Source organism: Lathyrus oleraceus, chromosome 1 (genome assembly GCF_024323335.1).
Source record: "Lathyrus oleraceus cultivar Zhongwan6 chromosome 1, CAAS_Psat_ZW6_1.0, whole genome shotgun sequence".
NCBI lineage: Eukaryota > Viridiplantae > Streptophyta > Magnoliopsida > Fabales > Fabaceae > Lathyrus > Lathyrus oleraceus.
In genome coordinates, this window is record NC_066579.1 from 2,683,183 (window position 1) to 2,698,114 (window position 14,932).

A 14,932-nucleotide genomic window follows, 5' to 3' on the forward strand; every position below is an offset into this window, starting at 1 on the left:
ACAAACAAAGGTTCAAGTATGCGGGAGTTTGATAACCATGAAATGTATCACGTTTCTGACTCGATAAGCACGTCATTTAGTCAGTTTAATTCCTTTTTTATTATGTTATGTTGGCATATTGTTTTTATTTCAGGTACTTTACAGGTAAGAGTCGGTACGCGAGAAAACGGGACGAAAACGACTGAAAACGGAGAAGAAATGAAGAAAATGTACTTGTGGCGATGACGTGGCAACCATGACATGGCAATCATGAGATGCCACCCACCTTGAAGAAAATGCAAAAAAATAGTCCATGAAGGTGACGGCATTCGCCATGACTCCCAGTCAGTCCACATCCACCAAGTTAACACTCATGGCATTCGCCATGAGGCCATGACATCCACCATGGGCTTCTAGATATGAAAAATAGCAGCTGCGTGGAATGAGTTCCTCCGACTTCCCATATTTTTCTACCACTTCCTTAGCACGAATTCTGGATGTTTTCTACTATATGAAGCACTATATAAAACCATATTTTTTAGTTTAGAGGGGACCCAAGTTTTTAGAATTCATTGAGGCAAAGAAAATACTTATTGAAAAGCACTTACTTGCTTATACTGAGTGATAAGTGCACCTTAAAGTTATGATTTGAAGAACTGTTGATGTTTATTGGATCATTCATTTTGTAATTGGACTGCCATTTTAGTTTCAGAATTTTATTTACAAGTTATTCATTTCCAATTCTGAGGTTGTCTTACTTTTCAGTATGTATTCCTTTACCCTTTTAATTTTGTATTTTATCATTTCAACACTTAGTATTATAATTGTTAGTTTTGATTGTTTTAATTCCTACTATTTTTTCATAAGTTTTACATGCATAATTGTCTACTAGCATCACTTGCATAAATATATCAAATTGAATTAGCACGTACTCTACTCGTACTGATATATTATTACTTGCATGCTAGTTACTATTACTTCTCATTATCATCATTATATTATCATGTTTAGAAATTTATTTGGTATGCATAATGAATTTAATATGAATACTATATCCAATATGTCAGGATAAGCTCGTAGAATCCGGGATGTGAGGATCGTCGTTCCGACGGAACTCGGTAAACTTTATCAGCGCTAATTTTTAATATTAATTTATTTTTCCGATTCTGAATTTTTAGTTTTTAAATTAAAAGGTTTTGCACGAAAGCGAAAACACTCAGATACTGGTCAACAACACGACAATGTGAGACCGATATCCTATCAACAAAAAATGGATTCTAATAACAGCGATAACGCTTTAGAAATTAATAAGGAATTATCAGTTTTCAAAAATTGTTTCGAAATTGTACCATGTGGAGTGGCCACATGACTTGTACGGTTTCGAAGCATAACACAGGCTGCGCGAAAGTGAGCAGTGTTTTTAAATAAATATTTCCTATGAAAAATATTTTAAAGCCAAACGAAGTGCCGACGTTTATCTGAGTCCTAAAGGTATACCAGAAATTATATTCTGGCCTCCGTTTGTTAAATATTTTAAACCAAATTGCTTTATCTTCTGCTTTAATTTTCATCTAAATTCGATTAGCCTTAGATTTACATAGAAACAGTGATTAGCAATAAGATTGACTATTGTTCTCTATGGGTTTGACAACCTTTTATATTACCCCGATACATTTCGTGCACTTGCGGGAAGCATCAAAGAGAAGGAAAACTTCACATCACGAGGCCACTGCTAGCACAATCCAAGGCCTATTAAACTCCCAATTTGTTTCATAGACCAAGAATACTGAGTGGTTGTCTAACATCGTGTTGGTGAAAAACGCCTCATGGAAATGGAGTATGTATGTCAATTATACCGATCTTAACAGGGTCTTCCCAAAAGATTCTTTTCCGCTCTCAAACATTGATAAGTTGGAAGACAACTCTGCGGGGTGTCGATTACATTTGTTCATGGATGCTTATTCGGGGTAAAATTAGATAAATATGTATAGACCTGACCGAATAAAAACTACATTTATGATGAAGCGAGCAAACTATCAATAAAATGTCATGCCATTTGGATTGAAAAATGTTGGTGCGACCTACAAAGGATAATGAATAAGATCTTCCAAGAAAATATAGGGGATACACTGGAGTTTACAAGGATAATTTGATCTTAAAATATGATCAAGATGGACTCTATGGCCAACACCTCCAATGGGTGTTTAAGAGAGTCCAGCAATATAATATGCGCCTCAACTCGGAAAAATATACTTTCAGGGTGAAGGCATGTAAATTCTTATGTTTCTATTTGCCCGAGAGGGGAATCGAAGCAAATCCCGACAAATGCGAGACAATGATTTATATGAGCTTGAGGACTTCAAAGAAGGAAGTATAAAGGTTAAACGATATTCTAATAGATTTAAACATATTTATTATAAAGTTCGCACAACACGATTTACCCTTTTAGTAACTATTGAAGAAGAAAACCAACTTTGAATGGACAACTAATTGTGAGGAGGCATTTAAATATTCAAAGAAAAATTTGGCTACGCCCCCGGTACTTACCAGACCCTCTCGAAGGGAATACCTAGTTTTCACTAAGGAAGCTGTCAGTGTCATATTACTCAGAGAATTCGACACCCACCATAAATTCAAATACTTCATTTCAAAAGCGTTAATAGGGGCAAAATTGCAACCAAAATACTGAAAAGGAATCCCTAGCGTTATTAACAACATCTCGCAAACTACAACGATATTTCCCTGTGTATTCCATTATAGTACGTACATACCTACCTCTAAATCAGGTGCTCTACCTAGCAGATGATTGACAAAGTGGGAAATCGAGTTATTCAAATTCAAGATATCCTTTGAAGCAAGAAAAGCCTTGAAAACCTAGGTATTTGCTAACTTCTTAGCAGAAATGACTCATATACCCCTGGAACTAGATCAGACATGGGTCGTTTTCACCGATGACTCATCCAACAAAAGGGGAAGTGGTACATGTGTGATCTTAGAGAATGATTATGGTTTAATAGTGGAAGATTCTATAAGATTTAAGTTCCCAACCACCAATAACTAAGCCAATTATGAGGCCATTATTTATAGGATCACACTCGTAGGAGAAATGGGAGCATAATGCATCAAAATACAAACGGATTCCCAATTGGTCATTTCCCAAATAGAGGAGGATGCCCAAGAAAGTGATTTTGCTCTAAAGATGCGATCAATATCAAAATCATGGTGACATATTCATTACTCCAGCTACCGAGCTCCACATATTAACGTCTCCTTAGCTGTTCATAGAGTGGGGAATGGATATCATCTCCCTTTTGCTCCAGTGTTGGGGAAGCTAAAATTTCCTATTGTTGTAATTGTCTACTTTACTAAATGGATCGAGGATGAGGAATTAGATAATATAACTTTGAAAAACGTCATAAAATTCTTTAAAAGAAACATAATGCCAAGTTTGGAGTGCCCCAAGCCATTGTCACAAATAACGGGACACAATTTATAGATAAAAAAACTAAAAATCCTCTTTGAATAGTTGAAAATCGGCTTAAATAGTCTTTTGGTCCATGTAAGTTAGCGAGTTTTTTATTTTTTTCCCTGTAATATTTTTTTTTGTCTGAGTCACTATATCTCACTTTTGTGTTGGGTTTAGTCTCTAAAAATAAAATCCACAGGAAACCTGTGAATTTTGACTTTAGGGACTAAAACCAACCCAAAAAGTGAGATATAGGGACTCATACAAAAAAAATTACAGGGACCAAAACTAAAAACTCGCTAACTTACATGGACCAACAAACTATTTTAGCCTTGAAAATCAAACATCATTCCGCATTAGTGGAACATCCCCAAACCAACGGCCAAGCCGAGGCAGCTAACCAAATAATAGTGAGAAGCTTAAAGAGGAGGTTAGAGGAAGCCAAAGGCAATTGGGCTGATGAACTCCTGCATGTTTTATGGGCCTATCATACTACACCATATTCGACCACAGGTAGGCATGGCAACGGGGCGGGTCGGGGACGGTTTTTACCTCTCCCAAACCCAAACCCGAATCCCCAAACAATCCCCGTTCCCCGCCCCAAACCCAAACGGGGATGGGGAATCAAAACCCAAACCCGTCCCAAACGGGTTCGGGTTGGGTTCGGGTATCCCCGCCCCGCCACCATTCATTTAGTAAAATCAATTTTTTAATAGAAATATTTATTTTTCCAAAATAAAACTACATTACAAATAATAAAATAAAACAATCTAAAAAAATTCCATACATACATTTCAAATATTTTAAATAATAAATTCAAATTAAAATATCAAAACATTGACCACATATTTAATATTTTAAATTATCAAAAATAAATAATAATGTACATAGTAAAATAAACGGGGCGGGTTCGGGGACGGGTTCGGGGTGGGTACTAGTGTCCCCATTACCCGACCCGTCCCCATAGTTTAAAATCGGGGAAAACCCAAACCCAAACTCAATCAAAGCGGGTTTTCCCCGTCAACTTCGGGGCGGGTTCGGGTTGGTACCCGTGGGTACGGGTTATATTGCCATGCCTAACCACAGGGGAGACTCTTTTTCATTTAACTTATCGGATAAAAGTTGTTATCCCAGTGGAGATTGAAAAGTTGAGTTGGAGAACATCAAAACCGTTGCCAACAGAAAGCAACAAGAAGGCTATTAGAGAAGAAATCGACCTTTCAGAAGAAAAGAGAATGGTAACCGCCTTAACCAGTGCATTTGTTTAGAAAAGGATAACTTCGGGATACAATCGTCCAGTTTGGCCCCAAGAATTTCATGCAGGGGATCTAGTACTAAGAAGGGCATACATCAGAAAGAAAAAAGAAAATAAACAAGACACTTATTCAAGGAAAAAAGAGAATATACGATACCAAAAATTATCATCCTTTCCTCCACAGACTTTGCCTCAACAACATCATGACAACATATTTGCAAATAAAAAAAGAAAAGAAATGTCTGCTTCATCTTCTTTTCTGCCTTTGTGATGGATTCATAAGGAACATAGTAAGCCGACTTTATGATTAAAAATGATATGAAGACCAAAATATCCTCCTCTGCTCGGAATAGACTGCCATTGCTGAAGAAGAAGAAGAATAATAAATAGTGCAAAATTTGTTATGGGCAAGAGGAGTGAGGGGGGAACTAGGAAATACTACTCTTTGAAATTCTTCCAAATATCAATGTAAACACGAAAGATATATTTTTTAAAATGAAGGATATAAACAAGTTCATTCCCTTTGCTCTTGAAAAGCGGGTTAATTTTGAAAATATGGAAGAAGAGATTTACAGAAGCCGAGTCCATTTTCCCCTAGTACTCGTACCAACATTGGAAAAATCCTTGCAAAAGCCCAGACAAGGGATGAAGCTGAGATGGGAGACGTGAAGATGATCCAGTACCCCTTTTCAAAAGAAGTTAAGGGAATATGAAATCCTAACTTCTAAAAAATGCAAGAGTAAAAAGGGATGAAGCAACCCTTAAAAGTATGGAGTACCCTCTTATCTCCATGGACCGCCAACATTTTTCAGTATGAAGAAGACCCAACTGCAAAGGGAACCCTTAGTCCCCCATCCTTTCAACATGTTTTGAAGAGATCCATAAATAATGAGGATCTACCCATGAATAATCTCCAACATGTTTTGCAGCCATATCAATGAAATCGTCACCGCTGCATACAAATGAATCTGATGAGTTAGTGGAGAAAGGTTGGCAGTAAGGGCGGACCATGTAAAAGACAAAAAGAAAGAGTAAAAGTTTGACAACATACCTGGATACGAGGAAGGGGAATCATGATTCAAATGGTTAATTTAAATAGGGGATGCAATGTTCAATGACGCAGAAAGATTATCATGAGCCAAATGAAGGTCTGGAGACGAAACCAACAAATTTGTAAAGGAAACCTATTAAAAATTAACGGCCCGAATCAAAGACAAATATCAATCCAATGACAATCGACGTGCTACTCAATAGCGGAGATACTCGAGTACCCTACATAGAGAAATCAGTCCCTAAGACGAGATCATTAGGTTGACGTAATGGTTGCAGGTATCAAAGCATTCTTAAGACAAGAAAACATTTAATTCCCTTGTTTCACTATACTCTTTAAAACAAAGTCCAAAGTGTTCCAATTCCATTTCACACTAGACCTCATCTAGAAGGCCGACCAAAATTACTTAAGGCCTCACTAAGCTTCTTCGATGCTCATCAAAGTCTTGGGAACAACTGTCTTGGACCAGCCAAAAGGCCCAACCAACCGAAGCCCAATCCATCTCAAGTCCACTTTACTTGACCGTAACATATATATACAGTTCAGACATCCTTAGAAGGTACACAATCTCTGATATCCAATTTCACTTTACTCATCTTGAATCATGAATTGACTTGAATATTAGAGTACTAACCATGCATGTCCACCACACCATGATGTAAAAAAGATTGGAACCACCGTTTTAGACGACTATTATCAAACTCACTTAATTTCTAATTTTTTTGTGAAATTAGGTAATTTATTTCTGGTTTCAAAACGTGTGTGTGTGTGTGTGTGTGTATATATATATATATATATATATATATATATATATATATATATATATATATATATATATATAAAAAATTAAGTATAACAAATAAAAATTTCAGTTCCAATCTTTTTTATTGACACAAATAAGTATAATAATGGAAATTTCTTCATACCATAATAAACAATTAAAAAATAAATAATAAATAATCTCAAAACTATAATTTTAAAAACTCTTTCACCTATTTGTCAAAATTACTTCATACCATAATAAACAATTAAAAAATAAATAATCTCAAAATTGTATGCTTTTACAACATTATTCACTTAGACGAATTGGGGTGAGCTTTCACACACTTTAAATCTTGTTAGATAATTCAATCTTATAGACACTTGCTTGAGATTTACTTTGAGATGAGGTTTAAGTTACATTCCATTTAGGTGTCATCATCAGAGAGTCAGAGTTTATCAAGCCCTACTAATTAGGTTGCATCTTTAGCCGCTTTATACTTGATTTTAGTTGTTGCCGTCAAGAACCAATTTTTATCATCAAAAGCATAATCATCTTCTATACAAATACCTTGATATATAACCTACAAAACAAGGTTCCACAAAATGAACATTGGTTGTAAGTTTGTGTTCAAGAGAAAATAAGTAGAAATAGAAAAAAAAGGAAAAGTTTAAGGCTCATTTTTTATAGCAAAAGGGTACTTACGACATAAGGGGATTTACTATGATGAGATTTTATGAGATTTTCTCGTTTGTCGTTAGACATACTTCTATCAGTCTCTAATCAGGGTCGGTCCAATCATATCAGATACCCCGTTCTAATTTTAAAAATAAGCTCAAATTTTTTAAATAATACAATTATAATAATTAAAAAAATATATCAAAAATACAATTATATATTAATTAAAAATAAATTTTATTATAATTATTTTGAGTTTTGATCAATCCTAATTTTTGTATGTATTAAATTTTTATCATAATATTTTTTCAATTATTGAGTTTTTTTAATAATTTTTTATTAATATTTATAAAAAAAATAAATTTTTTAGATTTTAGAACCTTATAAAATGCGAAGTCCTGTGCTGCAGCACATGCTGCACATGCACAGAAGACCGGGCCTGACAGTAATCTATATGAGCTAATTTATATGGAGCAACCATATGAGTTCGGTGCCATTAGACATGGCATATTAGTTTGTAAATTGATTATTGTGTTTATGTTATGAGTTGTGATGATAGTTATTTTATTTTCTTTATATTTTCTTTGAATGTGTGTGTAGCTATAATCTGTAATCTACATATTATAAAGTGAGAGTGAGAAATCTTTTAGTTCTATTTTTCCACAATTGTATTTATAAATCATCAATTTTAAAAAAAGAAAATACTAAAACTAATACGAGAAACTAAAAAAGTATTACCATTAATTAAATTTTTTCTAAAATTACTTATATGATTAAGAGTTATCACCGAGAAAAAATTGTTGATAAAAAAGCAAAATTTATGACTAAAACCAAAGCTATGAAAGACTTTAATTAAATAGTGCCAATCAAGACTGCCAAATATTTCTCTAATATTAATTTTCAAAGTCAAATTATCCACTAAAAATCTTTAAATTAAAATATTAATAAATCAAAATCATCAATATTTCTCCTTTGAATAAAACCTTATTTCACTTATGAATAAAACCTTTCCTTTGATTTGTTCCTACGATACTTTATATCAGAAAAAAAAGATCCTCTCATTGGTACACTAATCCTAAAACAAGCCTTATCATCATTAAACATTATTATATTGTCCATGTCTATCATGAAAAGTTATCAAAGAACCAAAAAATAACTTGAAGGTAGATTAAAATTGTACCATCTAGTGATTGAAGAGACAAACACGACACATAGATATATCATTCTTTTTTAAAATAATAAAGCTAATTTTCAAATGTCTTTATGCATCTCCATGAGTGCTAAAAAGATTCTCTATAAATTGATGCAAAAATTTAATGTTTGTTTTCATTAAATTTTGAAAATTATATCTTCAAATATCATGTTTGTATATGTTATGATTGTCTTAATTTTCCTAATTTTTGTTGTAAGTGACATCAGTGCTGGTAAGTCTTTTCTCTTATTCTTTTCAAAATTTATGATCTATTTATACATTATTAACACTCATTAACACTTGTATCTTCATGTTTTACATCACAGGTCAAGCTTTTCTTTGTTTTGAGGACGAAGACTGCCCTATCCCTTTGTGTAGGCCTTTGTTATCGGTTTGTAATGGTCAGCTGTGTGTCTGCATAAAGGTTTAACCTTGTAGTGTTATCAATCTCAAGAGTCATGATTACATTTATGTTTTCATTTATAGTAAATATATTCTATATTTAACAAATATCCTTTATATTTAATATTTTTTTGTATTTATTTAATAAATTAATTTTATAATTAATATATTATCATTACGATTATATATATATATATATATATATATATATATATATATATATATATATATATATATATATATATATATATATATATATATATATATATATATTATCCAATGAAAAACAAGCAACACAAATATTTTCTTACATGATATTTGAAAACTTTGTTTTTTAACCATGCCTCTTTACATTTGCCGCCAATTATCTCTTTCTCACACTTCCAATAGAATACTCTCATATATATATATATATATATATATATATATATATATATATATATATATAATATATATATATATATATATATATATATATATTATATATATATATATATATATATATATATATATATATATCAACACAAATATTTTCTTACATGATATTTGAAAACTTTGTTTTTAACCATGTCTCTTTACATTTGCCGCCAATTATCTCTTTCTCACACTTCCCATAGATGTCGGTCGAAATTGCCTTCCTCATACATCATGGCTAAATTTGATCCTCCATACCCATACTAGTGCCTTTCATCATGTTTTTATTGTCCATAATATCATCAACTTCATCAGAGTTAGGTTAGATATGAAAAAAAAGTCAATACAATACCTGTCAGAACTCTTTAAGATCTAAGCTAGAGCATAACAAGTCATTGATCCTATCATTTATTCTATATTAATGATATTATTGGACAATCTTTCAAAGAAATTGATCTTAAACTCTGATCACATATTGATTCAGTTGTCTTATAATGAATCTACGTGACTATATATATATATATATAGATATATATATATATATATAGATATATATATATATATATATATATATATATATATATATATATATATATATATATATATATGATGATGATGATGATGATGATTTGCTCGAACGTTATTCAACCGATGAATTTTCTTGGAATCAGTTGTTTTAATTTTTTTTTACAAGAAGAATTCAAGGCCACTTTATATGCATCAAGAATTTTCTTAAGTTCGGATTGAGAAATTTCCCAAAGCTTCATTGTATTGTTAACATTTGAAATTGATCTCTAATAACGTTGGTGCTCATGTTTTAAACAAGCTATTGGTACTCAAATTTAATTCTGGATTGAATGATGCTTGTGCCACCGTTGGATCACAATTTCAACATGAAGATACATTCTCATATTTCTACAAAGCCCACTTAATGATCTTTTTTTGACAAGGGCAAAAAGGCAACAACCATCATGGGAAATTTCGTGTTTCCAACATCTTAAGAGGATAATTCTGTTGGCAATTCTTCCCATCATCAAAATCATAACAACAAAAATAGAAGCAATAGTTGAAGTGGACATAACAATGCACCCTCTAACTGCGATAGAGGAAATGGCCATGGTGGTCATGGTAAGGGATGTAGGGAAGTTGCGGCTCTCGTCCACAACATCAATAATGGCCACCATATTTATTACAGCAATAACATTGGGTCTTCCCCCATGGTCTTCACCATGGAGACTTTGGGTCCCACCGCCATGTCAGTACCCAACAACACCAAATTAGAAGAGTTAGTCTTCTTATCATGGCCAACCATGAATTCTTGGGTCCAACCCTCAATAGACTCATATGGAAGTCGTAGTAGCAACTTGCGCCTAACCATCATATGCATTAACTGACATTCAATGTGTATTGCATACTTTATATATGGCTTCTCATGATGATCAGTGGTACATGGACACGAAAACCACTTCTCACATGATTACAAATGAAGGTAATCTCACATTTTATTCCAATATGAGTAATAATATTACTATTGGTAGTGGTCATAATATTCCAATTATTTGTTGTGGAAATGGGTTAGTACCTAATCCTCATCATTACCTAACCCTATAAATAAATTACATGAACCAAAGTTGATTAAAAAATCTTGTTTCTAAAGAAACTTTATCACTAATAATGATATTTATATTGAATTCAATCTTTTATTTTTATTTTTCTGTAAAGGATTTTTAAACAGGAATTTTTTAATGAGATGTGATAAATTAAGTTTTCTCTATTTAATTACCAAAAGGTCAACCACTATCAACTTCTCATTATCCACCTTTGTCGTTTTATCTAAAGAACTATGGCATAACCGCTTTAGACATCCGAGCACTCCAATTTTAAACTCTCTTCATCGAAACCAATTTATTTTCTATAATAAGTTTTAGAAGAATTATTTTTATCATTCATGTCCTCATTTGCATTCCATTTTTCTTCAGTTTAGTGCTCATATTTAAAATTTGAAACAGAAATAAAATATTTTCAATGTGATAATGGAAAAGAGTATGGTGATAACTCGAAAAAGTATCGGAATTCCGACTCGATATACATTTAAATTTGAGTATTTTTCTCTTCCTTTTTATAGGTTTATGTTTTTACTTGTCATTTGTTTCAGGTATTTTGATTGTAAGAATGATATTACGGAGAAATAGTGTGAAACATCGAAAACAGGAGCAAAAACACAGTTTTGCACTGTCATGACACTCATCTTGCTAGCATGATGCCCGTCATGATTGTTGAATTGTAATTCCTTGTGTTGAAGCAGGTTGCTTGACAGAAGCAAGGAAGTATCGAACCACCTAGTTTGTTGAGTTGTGTTAGTGTGCCGAAGTGTTGAAGCATATTGCTTCACACATGATTTTGACTTAGGCCTATTTTAGTAGTGTTAGCTATTTTGGGCTTTTATAGTTTTGGGCTTTGGTTTGGGGTCCAAGTTAACCTAAATCTATAAATAGAGGGAGTAACCCTTATTCTTGAAATGAAGTGAATAGAGTATTCATAACATTGTAATTCACAGTATTTTACAATTGCAAAATGAATAAGAAGTTTTCCGTAGTTTATGGGCTGAGAGAAACTCTGCAGAATTTAATTCTTCTTATCCTTCATCGTTCTTTACTTTCTTTCTTTCTCCATTGTTGTTTTCTTTTATTGTCATTGTGTGGGTGATAACAATATTGTTCATCAAGATTGATTGATTCTCCATAGGTTTTGGGGGATTTCCAACATCTGGTATCAAGCGCTCCGGTTTAAACGATTCGTGGGAAGAAAATAACCATGGCAACGAATAATCCAAACAGGCATTTTCCAGCAAATCTTCTGATTCTCAAGAACAATAATTATGAGAATTGGTGCAAGCAGATAAAGGTTGTGTTCTATTATCATGATCTTCGGGATCTGGTGAAGGAAGGATTAACAATGCTTGTAGAAGACGCGACATATCAAGAAAAGGCTGCACATAAAGAATTGAAGAAGAAAGATTATAAAGCTCTCTTTATAATCCATCAATATGTTAATGCAGATAAATCTGAAAAGGTTAGTGATATAGAGTCAACAAAAGAAGCATGGGAAATTCTGGAGAAATTGTTTGGAGGCGCGAAGAAGGTGAAAGAGGTGAGGTTACAAACTCACAAAAGAACATATGATTGATTGATTGGGTGATAACAATCTTGTTCATTAAGATTGATTGAAATTCTCCATAGGTTTTAGGGGATTTCCAACAATGATATGGCAAAGGGAGGGTCGTTATCCCTAGAAGAAAAATCCAGAAGAAGTCCAACGTCAGCACCATGACGAGTATAGCCGTCATGACCATGACGCCCAACATGGCCTCCCACTCGAGACAACCAAGGGCGTCATGACCATGACGCCCGTCATGGACCTTGCAATTCAGATTTTTTTTGGCACGTTTCCACCACTTTCTCCACTACTTTATGCACGTTATGGGAAACCCTAGTACGATTTTATACTCTATAAATAGGTCCTTAAAGTTTAGTTCTTATTATCCAAGTTTTTAGAATTTTAATTTAGGCAGAAAAGTCAGTTTGTAAAAGCGCTTATTCGCTCACACTGAGTGATATGTGCATCCTAGAATTAAGTTTTAGCATTTTCCTCTATGTATTTGGATCAAGCGTATTTTAGTCTTGCCTCCATCGGATTTCAAGAAGATTATTCAAGAATTTTTCTGCATTGTTATTTTTGAAGTTTCATGATATTACGTATTACATATTTTCCGTTTATTGTTTATTTTTCTACTACTACTACTCTTGCACGTGCTTATATTATAATATTATTATTTATATCATGCTTATTATGTCAGTTTTTAACATACTTTATTGTTTCTGTTCCGTTTTAAATATGTCCGGCTAGACTTGTCGAGTCCGGAATGTGAGGATCGCCGTATCGACGGTGCTCGCATTTAAGGCGTAAAAATTGTGATTAATTGGGGACTGTTTAATGGCTGAAATTTTTTCTATTTTTTATTAATTTGTTTATGGCGAGAGTCGAAACATAGAGATATTCATTCCGATTCGAAAGAATTATATGACTTAGAAAAAATTGAGCTTTTAATTATTAATATTGAGAAAGTATCTTTTTAATTAATTGAGAAAAATTCAGTTTAAAAAAGGTGATTTTTAGAGGTTAGCGGACACACGAAAGAGGGAGTTTATGCGCTTAAAATCCGGTGTTGGCGAGCGAAAGCGGGAAGCACCTTTAAACTAATTATTCTACATTAAGCAACTTTTAAGTAATTAAAAGAATTTAATTTCCAAAAACATAAATTTTGCACTTTAACATGCCGATAACACAAAAGCGGTCGATAAAGATTTTAGGATGAAACTCAGTTATGGCTACGAGAAAGCGAACAAATCTTTTAAATTAATTCGTCTTATTTAAAAGAAAATATTGCCCTAACTTAATTATAAATAATGATTTAGTGAGTGCTAGAGGTCAACGAAATATATATTTCGGTCTCTCGTCTTATAAAAATTTTTACAGCCTAGTTTAATTCTTTAGCTCTTAAAACTATTAATCATCGCCTTAGATTTTCACAATAGCAATAAACAACAGTAGATTGAAACTTGGTCTTTGTGGGTTGGATAATATCTTATATTACTACGATATTTCCGTGCACTTGCGGACTTGTCAATTTTTTTGACGCCGTTGCCGGGGATGATTAGCCAATATCGTGATTTCCTTGTTGCATCGTATAGACTAAGGCATTTTTATTCACTCCCCCTTTAGATTGTATACCAAGTACCCGCTTAACCGTGGATGAATTGGAACATCCGATCGATGAGATCAAATGTTTTATTCACATAAGACGCCAAGTAGAACAACTTCGCGCCCAATTTATCATCCATATGGCTGCGAACAACGAGCTTCTTCTTAAGGACTATGTCATCCCATCTCAAGATGAGCCTCATTCGAGAATTACTCCCCCTAATGTTCAGGCTAATAACGTTGAACTCAAACCCTCTATGCTGCAAATCGTGTAGTAGAACTAGTTCTCCGGAAACCATATAAAGGACCTGAATCTACATCTTTATGTGTTTCTTCAATATGACGACACGTACAAGATCAATGGAATTGATCCCAAATCCATTGATTACATATTTTTCCCTTTTCCATCCAGGATAAAGATAGAGCCTGGCTATAGTCCCTCCCAGCTAATTCGATTATGACATGAAATGAGCTTAAGAAGGTTTTCCTTGCCCGTTATTTTCCGCCGTCCAAAACGGAAGTTTTAAGAAATCAAATCACTTATTTTAGACAAGTCGATGGAGAATCTCTCTTTGACGCCTCGGAAAGGTATAAAGATATGATGAGATTGTTCTCGCATCATGTCCTAGAGCATTGGCTTATTATCCATGCTTTCTATAATCGTCTCCCATATAACACGACGATGATAATTGATATCGCAGCAGGAGGGGATTTGATGGACAAACCCTTCACTGAGCCCTACAATTTTATTGAAAACATTCCCCATAACCATTATCAGGGGGTACCGAGCGCACCCCTTTTGAAAAGTCTCAAACCAAAGGCGGTTTGTATGAAGTAAATAGCCTAGATCATGTTAGTGTTAAAGTAGATGCCCTTTCTCAGAAGATTGAGAACCTAACCATTAGTCCCGCGACTATTGTAACTGATGTTAATCCTTTATGTGAGATTTATAGAATGCAAGGACATGTCACATC

General features: G+C 33.4%; 1 non-coding gene across 1 annotated transcript; it reads right to left on the bottom strand.

Moving 5' to 3' along the window:
* Positions 1-14,478: 14,478 nt before the first annotated feature.
* Positions 14,479-14,583, bottom strand: LOC127116745 (small nucleolar RNA R71). Its single transcript, XR_007801539.1, has one exon. It is a non-coding gene; the product is annotated as a small nucleolar RNA R71 (small nucleolar RNA).
* Positions 14,584-14,932: the final 349 nt, after the last annotated feature.